Source organism: Camelus dromedarius, chromosome 10, assembly GCF_036321535.1.
Source record: "Camelus dromedarius isolate mCamDro1 chromosome 10, mCamDro1.pat, whole genome shotgun sequence".
NCBI lineage: Eukaryota > Metazoa > Chordata > Mammalia > Artiodactyla > Camelidae > Camelus > Camelus dromedarius.
In genome coordinates, this window is record NC_087445.1 from 51,986,079 (window position 1) to 52,001,952 (window position 15,874).

Below are 15,874 nucleotides of genomic sequence, written 5' to 3' on the forward strand. Positions count from 1 at the left end.
AGAGCAAACACTTGATATCACACTTGCCGGACTGGTCTCTCTGAATATTCCCCTACCTGGCTCCCTTCCACATCAGCTGCCAGTGATGGGGGAGGTATAGAATCTAAGTCATATGCCTGATTTATGGATTCTCTTAGGAAGGCAAGACTTACTTACATAGTGAGACATAATTAGAATGTCAAAAGGGTATTCAAAAAATGTTGGTCAGCCATAATGCAGAGTTCCACCACATTAATCAAGTTATCCCAATACTGTTTCTAAAACAATCGAGCATTCTTTTCAAATGCTGCTCACAAAATACTAATACATGAATTGTAGATGCATGCACAGAGTGAATACACACATACAAATGTATTGTGCATTCTATTTTTCCATCACTGCATTTTTGTTTATCCTTGAACTACTCAACACTATTTTAATTATTATAGCTTTATGATACACTTAAATATCTGAGAGAATATGTCCCTACAATCTTCAAAGAGTTCTTGGCTCTTCTTACCTTTTAATTTTCCAAGCAAACTTTAGACTGGTATCATGCAATTCTCAATTTGGCATTCTGATTGAAATTACACTAAATCTACAAACAAATAAGGAAATAATTGACGTTATTAAAATTTATCATCAAGAAAAATAATATGCCACTCCATTCACACACTAATTTTTATAATTCTCTGAATTCTGTAGTTCTTTTGATAATTGGCCCTGTGCATTTCTTGTTTATCCTAGAAACTTTTATTGTTCCTATGATAAGTGGAACATTTTTTCCATTGTATTTTTAACTTATTAATGTTTAAAAATCTATTTATTATAGAAAAAAAATCTTTCTTTAGTAACTCACTTTCTTTTTGACATCCATAACTAGTTCTTTGTTTTTAAGTTGATTTTCTTCCACAGAAAAAAATTCTAAGAGAAATGCTATCTTGTACAAACAATGAAAAATTGTTATAGTCCTTTTCAATAGCTTCTTACTTCTACATTGGTTCTGACTTACAGAAAAAGGCTAAAATTTCGTGATAATAGGTGTGCTTCATATTTATCATAGTAACAATATCAGTGTTTTATTAAGTGTAATACTGCTTTTTAGTGAGATATTCGTTCTTCTGTAAAATTATCTATCTTAATTCACAGTTAAAAATAAAAACAACATTGAAGGAGATGCTTTGGCCGGCCAGAAGCCACGGCGCGGGGCGCCTGCAGGAGGGGCCGGATTGTGGGAGCCAACTCTGCCCCAGCAGGGCATGGGATGCAGGGCCGGGACACGGTCCCTCTGGGGCCGGATAAGGGTCTGTCCCGGCCGGGCGCGGGGTGCCTGGCTGAAGCCGGGACCCTGCCCGGGCCAGATCGCGATCTTGAGCGGGGTGAGGCTGTCCCTGTGCCCGGCGGAGTCGGGGCGCAGCGGCAGTAATGGAGGAGCGAAGAGCGCAAGGCCCACGCATTCGACCAGGAGCGCGCTGACCCTTTGCGCGTCCCCGAAGCCCGCGCTCAGCAGGCCGGACGGCCCCTAGGCGGCGCATGAGGACTCGGAGTTGGATTCAAGAGGCGGCAAGGCCATCAGGACATGAGCAAGCGGAGCTGCCTGATGATTTGGGCTTGGAACCAAATGTATGTGACCTTCCAAGAGCAAGCATTGTTTTCCTGAGCAAATTTCAGACGGCCATGCAGGAAAGAGGAAGAGTAACCATACAAACCACGCGTCTGTACGAAGCCTACTGAGTATAGTTCACGGGTAACTGTAATTGTAGGTGCCGCACAGTCGGTTGAACTAACCTTTCAAGTACAATAAAATGGTGACCATAGCAATATATTAGAGGTAAAAAACAGATGCTGGGACAGATCCCTGGGGGTATATATAAATATAGACGAAGAGATAGATATGTATCATCTTCTCACGCTTCCAAAACAAACTGAAGACATGCAAGCACTTCAGAGCAACAGAAGAATAAGGGTGTGTTGATGCAGTCAATTATCTAATAAGACATTAATAAAGGAAATGGAAAAACTATTTGTACAAATAGGATACAGTTTTGAAGTATCTCTGCACATCCGCCCCCTGCCCCTCATCTGACAGAAGGAAATTAAAAATCCTTTCCCGGAAGAAGATAACTCTATTTTAGACCCCAAATTACTTCTAGAAGTAACTTCTCAAATACAGTATCTAGCACACCTTAAAATACAAGCATACAAGCGAATTGAAAAACATAACTTAAAGCAAGAACCTGATGGATAAATTTAATAGGAAATTGGGCATAGATGAAGAGAGAACGAGAATTAATGGTCAGTAGAAATGTTTTCCATGAAGCAGAGAGAGAGAATAAAAATACAGAAGACTGTGTTAGAGCCATAGCAGAATCAGGGAGAAGGTCTACCCCACATATAAACAGATTAGCAGAAGAAGAGAGAAAACAAGGCAAAAGTAATATTTGAAACGAGTGCAGATGAAAAACTTCTATACTGGTGAAGCGTCGACTCACAAATTTAAGAAACCCAGTGAATTCCAAGCAAGACAAATATTTTTCAAAAAGTACATCCAAATACTATAAGTGAAACTGTAGGACAACAAAGAGAAGAATCTTAAAAGCAACCAGAGAAAATATAACGTTCAAAGGAATCACAGTCAGACTTACAGCTGACCTCTCAGCAGCAACAGAAGAAGCCAGAAGAAAGTGAAATGTTATCAATGTGACAGGAGAAAACAACTGCTATCCCCAGTGAAAATACGCTTTAAGCATGAAGGAGATAAGATGTATTCTACCCAAAAGACGGTAAGAAAGGAGAGAAAGGGAAACAAAAAAAAAAAAAGGAAGACGAGACAGTGAAAAATAACATGGTAGAGATAGATACAAAAATCTCAATTGTGATAAATGTAAATAGATTCAGGTCTCTGATGAATCTATCCTTATACTAGGTTTTTTAAAAATCAATATATGCTGTTTATAAACAACACAGCTAAAATGTAGAGTGAGAAAAGTTCAAAGTGAAAGAATGAAAAAAATTAAGGCAGGCAAATACTAACCAAACTAAACTGACACCACTATATTAAAGTTCAAAGTAGCCTTTAAGGCAAAAAGCGTTAATAGAGAGGCTTACTACATAATAAGAGGATTTATTCACCAGGTACAAGTAATATTTATCTTATACTTAATGCAACTAATAATAGAATCTCAACCTACACTTAAATAAAACAACTATCAGGAGAAACAGATAATTCCAGGATTATGGGGAGATTTTATTTATACCTTTCTTAGTAATTTTTTAAGGATATTAAAGTTTAAACAAGCAGGTTGGCTTTATTCATTTAATAACTATGTAAGTTTAAAAAGCTAAAGCTGTAATCTGTTCTTAGAAACAATGATCAGTACACATATGTAAACTAAAAAATTATGTGCAGTATATTAGATATATGTATTTACATGCAATATAATGTAAATGTGCAGTCAAACCATAATAATTCTACCTAATAAAACTGAAAAAGGAAAAAAAAGTTTAAACAAGCATAAGTAACATGTTTGACCTAATGGAGCTCTGCATTTAATAACTGCAGAACACACATTATTTTTAAGGACATTTAGAACATTTACAAAATTTGACCACATCCCAGGCCATAAAACATGTCTTAGGAAATTCCAGAGGCTTGCTATATTATACAAACCTCAATATGAGTAAATTAGAAATAAATAACAAAAATAATGAAAAAAATCCATGTGTTTGGAAATAAAGAAACTTATTTCTGATTAATTCATAGGCCAAAGAAAAAAATCATAATGGAAATTAGAAAATACTTTGAATTAAGTAATGGAAATAATTTGTATTAAAGATTTTGGGATGCAACTGAAGTAGCACTTTTTTTTTTTTTTTTTTTTTTGCCTTAAGTGCTTAGAATAGCAGAAAGACTGAAAATTGAGCTAAGCATGCTACTTAGGCTGAAAAACAGAACCTAAAGAAAGGATATGAGTAGAAACAAATGAAATAAGATAAAACTTCGTTCTTTGAAAAGGTGAATGACAAATCCTCTGCTGAGATTGTTTATTCCACCTTCTTTTTGTCTTTATCAATGTTAAGAATTTTTTTAAAGGATATTAAAAAAGGCAATAAGGGTATCAAGAAACTTGTTGCCCACATATTTGAAAACTTAACTAAAATGGACAATCCCTGGAATCATGTAACTAACAAAACTGACTCTAAAAGAAATAGAATAACCACTAAAGAAGTAGAAACTGAAGGAAAAGGAAAATTCTTGGGCCAGTGTTATAGGCTTGTTTTAACCATGGAACAAATTCTGATTTTACTCAATACTATTCTAGAGTGTAGAAAAAGGGGACCCTCCCCAACTTATTTATAAGACTCATATGAGCCTGAAGCTAAAACCTGACAAGATGGTATGATAGAGAAAAATTACAGCCAATCTCTTTAGTGAACGTAGATGGAAAAATTCTAAACAAAATCTTGACCAACTGAATACAATAACTTGTAAAGTGACCATGACATGGATTCATCTCAGGGGTGCAAACATACTTTACCATGAGAAGATCAAATAATGTAAGTAATTACATGATCAGATTACTGGGCTGGGTGGGGGGGAAGATAATTTTCTCTTAGTGAAAAAGTATTAGAAAAAACACATGATTCAAGACTTTTTATCAACAGAAGGAACTGTCCTTAACCTCATAAAAATATCTATGAAAAACCTGTAGCAAGCATCCTAGTTAATGGCGAAATACTAGAAGCATTTTGTTTAGGATAAGGAATAAGACAAGGATTGCCAATATCACCACTTCTGTTCTTCATTGTCCTAGCCAATGAATTAATGAATTAAGACAAGAAAGAGAATAAGAAGTATAGAATTTAGAAATGAAGAAACAAAATTGTTCATTATCCACAGGTGATTGTCTACCTGTATGGAATAACTACTAGAATTAATCACAGTTTAGCAAGGTTGCAGAATATAAAAATTAGTATACAAAGATCAGTTATCTTTGCAAATACATCACAAAGAGAAAGTGAACCTTTTAAAAAAATAATTTTCAAAAGCATCAAACAACAGTCAGACAGAGAAAGATATCACCTATATCTGGAATCTAAAAAAACCCAACAAACTATTAAATATAACAGAAAAGAAACAGACTCACAGATGTAGAAAAAGAACTAGTGGTTACCATGGGGAGAGGGAAAGGCAAGGGGCAAGATGGAGGTAGAGGATTAAGAGGTATAAACTATCAGGTATAAAATATGCTACAAGGATATACTGTACAACATGGGGATTATAACCAATATTTTATAATAACTATAAATGGAGTATAATCTTTAAAAATTGTGAATTACTATATTGTATACCTGTAACATATAATATTGTACATCAACTATACTTCAATTTAAAAATATGATATTATAAAATAAATACATAAATAAATTTAAAAGTGGTTATAAAAAAGAGCATCAAACAACATAAAATAGAAATAAGCCTAACAATAGGTAAGATCTCTATGGAAAAATTGGAAAACTATTTAAATTTTAACTTTAAAACTTAAATATATTTAAAAATTTAGTTTCCTGGTAACTCTAGTCTCATTTCAAGTGCTTAATAGCCACATGTGGCTAGTGGCAACATTATTGGGCAGTATAGCCTTAGAGCCTTCTGGTTATAGAAAACTAAGAAAGCCTTTTTAGTTTGTGGCAGAGAAGTATGATATCACGATCAATATCATTTCAAGCCCCCGAATTTATTATACATAAGACTATTTAGATTTCTATGAGGGAAGTGGAAAAGGAAATATACATGTTCTGAAATATTACATGTATTTTTCTTAAAAGGATGATAATGAGTATTTAATCACTAAGTATTTAAGATCCCCTTGTATGAATTTTAAAAAGTGGCCTATTTTAAAACATTAGATATTACATGCTTTGCAACTCTTTACATTTAGGTGTAAAATTATATATGTTAACTTAAAGTGCAAACATGTATGTAGTTTTTCTGAAAGTTATTTTTGGAAACATGTGGGCACAGTTTGAAGAAAACTATCTCAAGTACTTATTTTAGAATTTTTCTTCAATGAATACATATATTAAATCTTTTCATCTTTTAAAAAAATTAAAACAAATGTTGACTATCATCAAGGTCTGGCCCCTTAAAAATTTTTTATTATTTATTTATTTTTTTATTGACATATAGTTGATTTAAAGTTTTTATTAGTTTCTGGAGTACAGCAAAGTGATTCAGTTATATATATATATACATATGTATTCTTTTCCATTATGGTGTATTAGAAGATATTGACTATAGTTCCCTATGCTATACAGTAGGACCTTGTTGTTTTGCCTATTTTATATATAGTAGCTTGTATCTGTTAATCCCACACTTCTAATTTATCCCTCCCCTACCCCCTTTCCCCTTTGGCAATCATAAATTTGTTTTCTGTATCTGTGAGTCTGTTTCTGTTTTGTAAACAGTTCATTTGTATCATATTTTAAATTCCACATACAAGTGATATCATATGGAATTTGTCTTTCTCTGTCTGACTTGCTTCACTTACTATGATAATTTCTAGGTCCATCCATGTTGCTGCAAATGGCATTATTTCATTCTTTTTTATGACTGAGTAGTATTCCATCGTGTGTGTGTGTGTGTGTGTGTGTGTGTGTGTGTGTGTGTGTGTGTGTGTGTGTGTGTGTGTGTGTCTATACACACCACATTTTCTTTATCCATTTCTTTGTTGATGGACACTTATGTTGCTTCCGTGTCTTGGCTTTTGTAAATAGTGCCACTATGAACACTGGGGTGCATGTGTCTTTTCGAATTAGAGTTTTCTTTGGATATATGCCCAGGAGTGGGATGGCTGAATCATAAATCTATTTTTAGGTTTTTTAAGGAACCTCTATATTGTACTCTATAATGGCTGCACCAATTTACATTCCCACCAACAATGTAGGAGGGCTCCCTTTTCTCCATACCCTTTCCAGCATTTATGTGCATACTATTTAATAATGATGACCATTCTAACCAGTGTGAAGTGATACCTCATTGTAGTTTTGATTTGTATTTCTCTGACAATTAGTGATAGTGAACATCTTTTCATGTGCCTTTTGGCCATCTATATATCTTTATTGGAGAAATGTCTGTTTAGGTCTCCTGCCTGTTTTTTGACTGGGTTGTTTGTTTTTTGTTATTGGGTTGTATGAGCTGTTTGTGTATAGCTGCTTGGCTAAAGATACTTCCTAGGCAGCCTCGCAGCTAGATGTGGCTGTGTGACTAAGTTCTACCTGATGGGATTTGAGCTTAGTGATGAGGGCTTATGAAAGAATTATGCTTCAGTTCCCCTGGTCTTTCTCCAGCTCTTCTTCACTGGCTAGAAGATGACAAAAGCTGAAGTAAACTGAACACACAAGTGGAAGTCAAGAGAGAAGCAGGTCCAGCCACAATTTGTGGGGTCCAGTGTAAGATGAAAATGTGGGGCTTCTTGTTCAAAAAGGAGGGAAAAATTGCCCTCAAAGGTAGTAAACTTTAAGGTTTTCTCTTCTTTCCATGCTCTTTCTTTTGATATCTCATGGCAATTTTTGGTTGCCATTTCATGTTGTTCTAAGTAAAGAAACCTTAAAACTTAGATCATTAACATGAATTTTACCATTCATTATATTGTGCAATGACAGTTTATAAATGCAAATATAAGAGCATTTAACTCATGTGCAAAATCACCAAAATTACATGATTTGTGTTTAGTAGTTCATATATGCATATGCATTTCATTCTTATCAGAAGAGTATAAACACTGCACAAAACTAACTCAACTGTTTATGTTTCACTCCTTGATATGCACATATTCTATCAACACTACGTTCAACTTTCTGATGAATAAGGAAAGACTGAAAGGAAAAAAGGACTATAGGTTTCCCTTTCTATGTCATCATTTTCAACGGAAGAGGCTTGTTAGCACAGTGAATACAAGCAAGAAAGGATGTGATAAGATTCCTTGGTTGTTCATGGTTCCTAGTATGTCATTGTCTTCTTTCTGGATTAGAAGCAAGTTCTGGTTCAAATGGAGAGCTTGGCCACCCAGTACCGTCAGTGCCCTCTCTCAGTCCCTTATTTAGTGATTAACATAACACATAGAACTTGTACTCACTTTGAGTTTCTCTGGACTCCCATGCGTTGTGGGTCCACTGGAACTCTGCCAACACAAATTGCGAATGGAGTGCAGGAATAACACACACATGTACTGTGTGTTCCTCTGCTCACATGCATGTTCCATTGTCCCATTGGACTTTACTTTTAAAACACAAGTTCAGAGATGAAATTATTAGAACTTCAAGAGGACAACAACAGCACATTCAACCAAGCCCTGGGCCCTTCTGAGTGGGGGGGGGGGGGGGTGGTCTTTGGGGCTGAACAGGTCAAACATCTATTAAGCCAGCCCTGGACTGCCTACCTGCTGAATGTTGAGTGAGATTGAAACACATTTGTACCCAGTTTAAGCGGTTGCATTTTGGGGTCTCTTTGTTACACTTTGTATCCTGACTAATGCAAACATTTTTAGTTCTCAAAACATCTCTTTCTACAACCTGGGGACTACATGCTACAATGCACACTCTAAATCATACTTTTAATATTTTTGAAACTGAAGTTAATCTTATAAGAAGTGTACTTTTAATGTATTGCTTGTACTTTTTTTCCCCCTGAAAAGCTATTAAAAGCTAGACATACGGTGTGTCTTTTATAATTGAGGGCATCTTCAAATCAAAGCAACAGTATATTTATAAAACTCATTTACAGAACTTCAGATTCATAAAATGTTATAGCTAGTAGGCATTAAAAGTCAGATCATCCAGCAGATTTTAAAGACTTTTTTCACTAATTTTTTTCCCTTAAACCTAGCCTTTTTTGAAATATGTCTTTAGAGAAACGGTATACAGACCAACAGGTAAAAGCGCAGCAGTATGATAGGGAACCCAGCACATTCCCCTGTCCTCTCTGCTGACCTACACTCCAAAAGAAGCTTTTAGAGAGCAGTTTGAAACATAATGAAAAGACACCAGCCAGTTCTTTTATCTTTGGTGAGTGCAAACTACCAAGTAAATCTTTTTTTTAAAATAATAATCTCGTTGTGGCAGAACTGACTTGTAATAAGCTGCACATTTGTAAAGTATAGCATTTGATGTTTTGACATAAACATACCCCCATGAAACCATCACTGCAATCAAGATATTGAACATATCCATCACCTCTGAAAGTTTATTTATGTACCTTTATAAACCCTTCCTCCATCTCCAGGCAACACTGATTTGCTTCCTGTCATTTTTAAAAGTTTTACAGAAATGTCATCATACAATATATACTTTCTTTTTGGTCTGGCTTCTTTCACTCAGCATAGTTATTTTGAGATTATCCGGGTTCATCCTTTCATTGCTGAGTAGTATTCCATGACATGGGTATTCCTCACTGTTTATCCATTTGCTGCTGACATTTGAATGGTTTCCAGTTTTTAGCTATTATAAATAAAGCTCTATAAATATTCATGAACAGGTCTTCATGTAGATGTATGTTTTCATTTTTCTTGGGATGAACCCCTGGGAGTGGGATGGCTGGATCTGATCAAATGGTACATGTATATTTAACTTTTGTAGAAACTGCCCACTTGTTTTTCAAAGTGGAAAATTGTACCATTTTATATTCCCAACAGGAGTGTGTGAGAGTCTAGTTGCTCTACATGCTCACCAATGCTTGGCATAGTCAATTTTTTAAAAATTTAGCCATTGTACTGCGTGTGTGATAGTATCTCATTGTGGTTTAGCTTGTATTTCCCTAATGACTGGTCTTGTTAAGCATCTTTCCTGCACTTATTTGCCATCTTCTGCGGTGGAGTGTCTGTACCACTACTTATAAGTCTTTCAACTGTTTCAGTGTTTTTTCCTTGTAAAGTTTCTGCAGTAATGAGAATGCTTTGAGGCATTTTACACTCTATTTGTTTGTTCTAAAATTTTGTTGACAGAACTATTAGATAAATAGCACTATTAGTTGGAAACAAAGAAGATCTGTATTAGCAGAGAAATATCCAAAAAGGCTGATGTGTATGGCATAAACAGACTATTCACACTTATTCAGGGCAGCAGAAGTGAAGATGAGTGGGGGAAATAATGGAATATAATTGGGACACAGTGGGAGAGGTTGCGAGAAAGAAGCTAGGCAGGGGAATGTTGATTTTGCCCCATCCAAACTTTCTCCTTCCACACGTCTATATCATGGCTGACCTTTCATAGTCCTTTTCCCCAGATTGGCTTTTTTTTCCATTATTATGGATGAACTTTTATTTTTTTATAGCACATATGTTAAGGAGATGGGAACCTTATTTTAGCAGCAGAAACTAGCTATAGGCTATTCTTTGCTAAGATTGCCAGGAGTTTTCAGTAGCGGCCACTTGATCAGAAATCCATGCGTAAGCAAAAGAAAGTTTATCTATATGCCAGTGTTAACGTACAGCAAGTTTTGTGTTTAAAGAAATGACTTTATACAAAAGTGCAGTAATAAGCCTAGAGTTTGAACTTGTTTCTCTAGCAAGCTGGTGTAGTAGAGTAACTCTAGACTGGCCCAGATTGGAGTTCTGGAGACAGTCATGGAGTGGAGTGGGTGTGACCAGGGTAAAGGACTGAAGGGCCTGGGCAAAGGCAGAAGCGAAGACAACATTCAAGGTGAAGAAGAGAGAACTAGTCATGTAAGAGAGGAAGAGGAGATGGACAATTTTCAGCCAGCCCTCCTCCCATTTCTGCCTTGGTCTGTAGGTAAGAGGGCATTTCTGCTGCTCCCACACCCTCTGTTGTCTACCTTCTTACTAGCTTCTTTCTGAGGAAGGAAGAATTACTTAAGTGCTCAAAGCACAGGGCAATTACCAAACTACATTTAACTAGAGGAGGGAGACTCAGCTGATGTTCCTTCCTTTGAAATTATGGTAATCCTCTATTGCAGTGCGCTGGGTCGGGGCCTGACCGTTCTCCCTCCCACATATGTGCCTCTGTTCTGTCCCAGATCTTTCCATCACCCCTGAGTGACAGAAACTTCTTTAGGATTCCAGGCCTAAACAGCGTAATTTGGTTTGGCTTAACAAAGATCTCTGCACCGGGAGACAATTGGGTGATTACTTATCAGTTAATAAAAACATATATCATTTGCCATCTGATTATTGCTCTCATGTCCACATTCCTCAATTAGGGATCCCTGAAGAGGTTTGAGCAGTAGGATTTCAGCCCCTGAACTGAAACTCTGACATTTCCATAATTAATCCTTAACAAGGTCCCAATCCAAATGAGCCAAAAAAGAGGCAAAAATATTATCTAAGACAGAAGGACTGCAACTAGGGTCAGGGTGACAGGAGAAGTTCAGAGGGTCAACAGAAAGTGGAAACAGGCTCCCTTTGAGCTTCATCTGTGGGTAGAGAGGAAACCACCATTCGTTCATCCACCACTCATCCATGCATCCATTCATCCATCCACTCATCAACACACTTCTGAGTTCCAGGCACTGGGCTGTGACTTAGTGATACAGCCGTGAACAAGGCAGACACTGTCTGAGGGAGAATTGGGAAAAAATGGGGGGGGGGTAGTATATATGAACTTGTCATGAAAAATAAAAAAGAGAGAGAATGAGTGAGATGGGACAGAATTTCCCCCTGATCTTGGACTCTGTTAAGCTCCTATAGAAAGGGAAATTAGGACTAAACAATGGAGCTTACTCATGAGCAAGTTCTTGGGACTCTGGGCATAAGCAGTACTGACTGGAAGAGCAGATGATGAAACAGGGCACAGAGATGGAGAGGGTTACTGTTTCCATTTTTTTCAAAGAACCCAGCACTGACCTATAAAGTAAATATTATTACTATTCACCAAAATCTGTTCTCTTCCCCTTTCATATATATGGAAGACCTCTCTGCACTTTTTGGTCCTCTTGCAGTTGAGTGGGACCATGGCTCTGGCCATTAGCAGTCTGAAGCAGAGAAAAGCTGGTGAATATTCCCGTAAGCCTGCTTAGTTGACTGGCGAGATTTCCTGCTCTGGATCGGGCAGCTACAGGACTGTGAAGTCCTCAGCCTACATTGCTGAGTTGCTACATGGAAAATAGTTGCCTCAAAGGGTTGCCCAGATCTTTATTAGATTTTGTGGCAGTGAGAAATGAACCTTTGTCATGGCAAGTCACTGAGACATTAGCATTTGTTCCTGCTATGCCAAAGTCTAGCCTAGCCTGAAGAACTGAGAGTTCACTAGGCATTAATATTAACCTTAGCACAGGTACTGATGTTCCCAGAATAGTTACCATAAGCAAGAGAGATGCTCTTTAAGAGTTACTTTGCAGGCAATGTGGAGTCAGAATAGGAGAGAAAAAACAAGACAGATGCTGTGTGATGATTGTGGCTAGCAAACTATGAGAGCACATGGATGTAAGTTAGATTTTTGGAAATTTCCAGAAATATTTGAGACTTTTAGAGGATGGGGCACAGTGTGGCAACAAAGGAAACTATGCATTATTTGATATCAACATGACTTCATTTGTATCCGCAGGCTGGTGAGACCTGATGTCTCTAGGTATTAGCTGACTGAGTTGTGAGGCATCTTTTGTTAGGGAGAATTCGCAATTCCAATTCTAGCTGGCAGAGCTGATTGTAGTTCTTATCTTTGTCCTACTCGTTTCTTGAAGAGTAAATTGCCTAACATTGGTCACATTGCTGGAAATTTCATAATCTCCCTAGGATTCATGTTGGACTCACCTCTAAATGTCCAGGGATAATGAATTTTCTTGGTGAATATAATTTGATTTCAATTTCATAGTTTTCTTTTGAAACTGAATAAACAGGAAAATACTTTCTAATGCGGACATATTAAGGTTTGCACGCCAAAGACAGTTTCAGAAATTTACATCATGGTTCATACCGTACATCAAAAATTATTTACCACTTTCCAAAACGGTGAATTAAAAAAAAAAAAAGTGCTCTTCATGTGCCCCAAATCAACAGTTCAGGACAGTTCAGCAATAGGTAGGAAGCAAAATGTTCAGCTGTCAGCTGGTCAATCCCCATATCCAATATGAGTTTGAATATGTGTACTTCCTTGAAACTAGTAACAAGGATCTTACTGTTTCCACAATGTTTCATGTTCAGTTGCTCAGATGTCCTGTCTTATCAGAAAGAAAATGCAGTCTTATGAGCCTGTAGAAGTCTGACAAGATAAGCTTCTCAGCCTGTAGAAGCCTGACAAGATAAGCTTCTCAGAACCCTTTGATGCTCTAAAGTAATTAATCTTACAGCAGTATCTTTTCAAAAGGCTCCCATGGCCTAACCATGGGAGGCCATTTATTTATCAAGTAAAATAAATCCCAATAAAATAAATCCTCACGTTGCTTCGATTTCTAAATATCATGTAAAGTGGCAAGAGCAGGAAGAACATTAATAATCTTGGTCACTTCCCCCCAGCAAAAGCGGAGTCCGTGTTCACATTTTGCCTCTGAGCTATACACGTACATCTTCTTCCTCACAGCAAAAAGCCTCATCTTGTTTGGATGGTGGGTAGAGGGCCCTTGAGGTCAAGAAAGACAGGCCCCCACCCAAGCCACAAGGGAATAAATTGTGGTTGTGCTTTCTTCATTTCCCTTTGCCTCTAATTGGCCTAAGAGTGGACCTGTGGCCCATATCTGGCGATGAGACAAAAGGAGAGGTCTGTTGGGAGACTTCCCGAAATTGTTCTTCCTAGGAAAAAGCCCACAGAACTTCAAAAGGAGAAAGCATTTTACCCCAGCCCTTTCCTCTTGCTTTGAATGCAGCCCTGTGAGGACTTGATACTGAAGCTGCAGTAGCCGTGAAGTGGCAAAAGATGGCAGAGTGGGACAGAGTCGGTGTCCTTGACAACACTGCACTGCTGAGAAGACTCCAGACTTCTTGCTAGGTGAGAAAATTAAACATCCTAATTGTGTAAGGCCCTGGGAGACTGGATTCTGTTATTTGCAGCTGAATGCCTCCTAATGCTACAACCATCCTATGAACTGAAACCAACCTGCAAAATTTACAACCCACTTTCCCGATGAATGTAAAAAAGCACTCCAAACATCTCTTTTAGAGAAATAGACCGGTAACTGCATTTTTGCCTCTTCATGAGCTGTCCCATCTTTGGCAAATGATTTGAATTTTCATATAGAAATCAAACTTACTGCCAAGTGGTTAGAAAATATTGCCTTGTGAATATGCTTTCTAATTAGTTAAAAATTACATCTGCTAAAAACTCAGGTCTTTCTTTTCTTTGGGGGCTATTCTGCTTAGTTCATTCATATGGGGGAATCCTGGAAGGGAAGGATTAGAGTAGATGAAGTTATGAACAATGGTTATGAATGAAGAAATACTCTAATGTGTGGGACAGAGGCCTGACCCCCTAGCCTTAGAGCCAGACTGACAACTTTGGCCAATACCGTTTCAATGTAAATTCAAATAGTAATAATAATAATAATAATAATAATAATAATAATAATAATAATAATAATAATAATAATAATTTTTTAAAGGTTAGTATCTTCAGGCGTGGGGAATCCATATGGAAACTGATGAGAACAGGCTGTCAGTTAAACTGTCTTCAGTGTTCAAAGAAGGGTGCTTGCTCACAACTTGTGATGAGTGAGGAAGACAGCATATGAGAAGGACAGAAAGTTTCAGAAGATTGGATCTAACTTCCCGTCAGCTGTGAAGAACATGAGCCTTGAGAAGAAAAGACTTCACACAAGAAACCCAAAGGCCACAAGCCTTGGCAAGGGCAGTGACCCAGCAGTAAAGCATCAGTTCTCACCTGAGGGAGTGACGACAAGTGTGACCCTCACGGTCCTCTCTCCATTTGAGGATCAGCAAGCTTTTGTCATCAAGACGAGATGGATAGCAAAACACTTGGGAGTGAGGTTTTCTTGATTTTTTTTTTTGAGAAAGGTGTGTCAAATTGCTGCCAACAAGGTGTAACACCCCTGGGCAAGCAAAGTTCTTTGGAAGTCAGCTTTATTCAGTTTCAGAAAAAGATGTCTCATGAATTTGGATTAGAAAATATGACATTAAGAGGTCTGTTTTTCCGGAAATGCAAGGAAAAGAAACCCTTATAGGTTCAGTGCTAATTTTCTTTCTTTCTCTTACATCAGAAGATACATATCTTCTCCCTGCAGCACCTTCTGCAAGAGTCAGCTCACCCTCCTTATCTCCCTCCAGCTGGGACAGGCTAATTCCTCTTCACTCACACCTGTCATTTTTCTTCTGTAAATAAATGTTTGTGTCAAATATTTCCTTTGTTAGTTGGAGACCTCGGTGGACCATGTTGTCCTCAGCAAAAGTAGTTGCAGAAGAAATGAGGAAGTTGGGGTAACTTAGACTCCCAGCACTTTGGGGTAATTTATAGACAGCATCCTGTAACCCTGCCATCCCAGGACTTACCTCACTGTACTAACAGCCCCCTTGGATGCCAAGGTCCTGAAAAGAAGAAAGCATGTCTTATTTACTCATCTTTGTGTCTCCTGCACTCAGCCCACTCCCTGTAACCCTGTAGGCACTCAATAAATGTACACTTATTATGTGAGACACGATATCTGGTGCCTTTTACAAAACAAAAATTATTTGTCCTAAAGGGCTCCTGAGATGCAGTTCAGAATTTTAATGTGTGTCTGCTTTAGTGCAAGGACAAATGAGTGTGACAATAAGGGGTTAATTTGGCTGAAACAGTTCTTTTCTTCCTTTAGTGTTAATTGGTAAATGAAAAATAATGTGATTCTAACTTCTTCAAAGCCTTTTCTGTTTCAGATATGGGAGTGTGTTTCTGCAGATTGGGGTATTTCAGCGAATAGTTCAGCTAGATTGAAAAAGAAAAAAAGATTGAGTCATCT

General features: G+C 37.4%; 1 long non-coding RNA gene across 1 annotated transcript; it reads right to left on the reverse strand.

Annotated features, from left to right (window-relative positions):
- Window positions 1–471: 471 nt before the first annotated feature.
- Window positions 472–15,640, reverse strand: LOC116152693 (uncharacterized). Its single transcript, XR_004136305.2, has 3 exons — window positions 15,429–15,640; window positions 8,118–8,260; window positions 472–577 (listed from the first exon to the last, which is right to left on the reverse strand). It is a non-coding gene; the product is annotated as an uncharacterized LOC116152693 (long non-coding RNA).
- Between the last annotated feature and the right edge of the window lie 234 nt (window positions 15,641–15,874).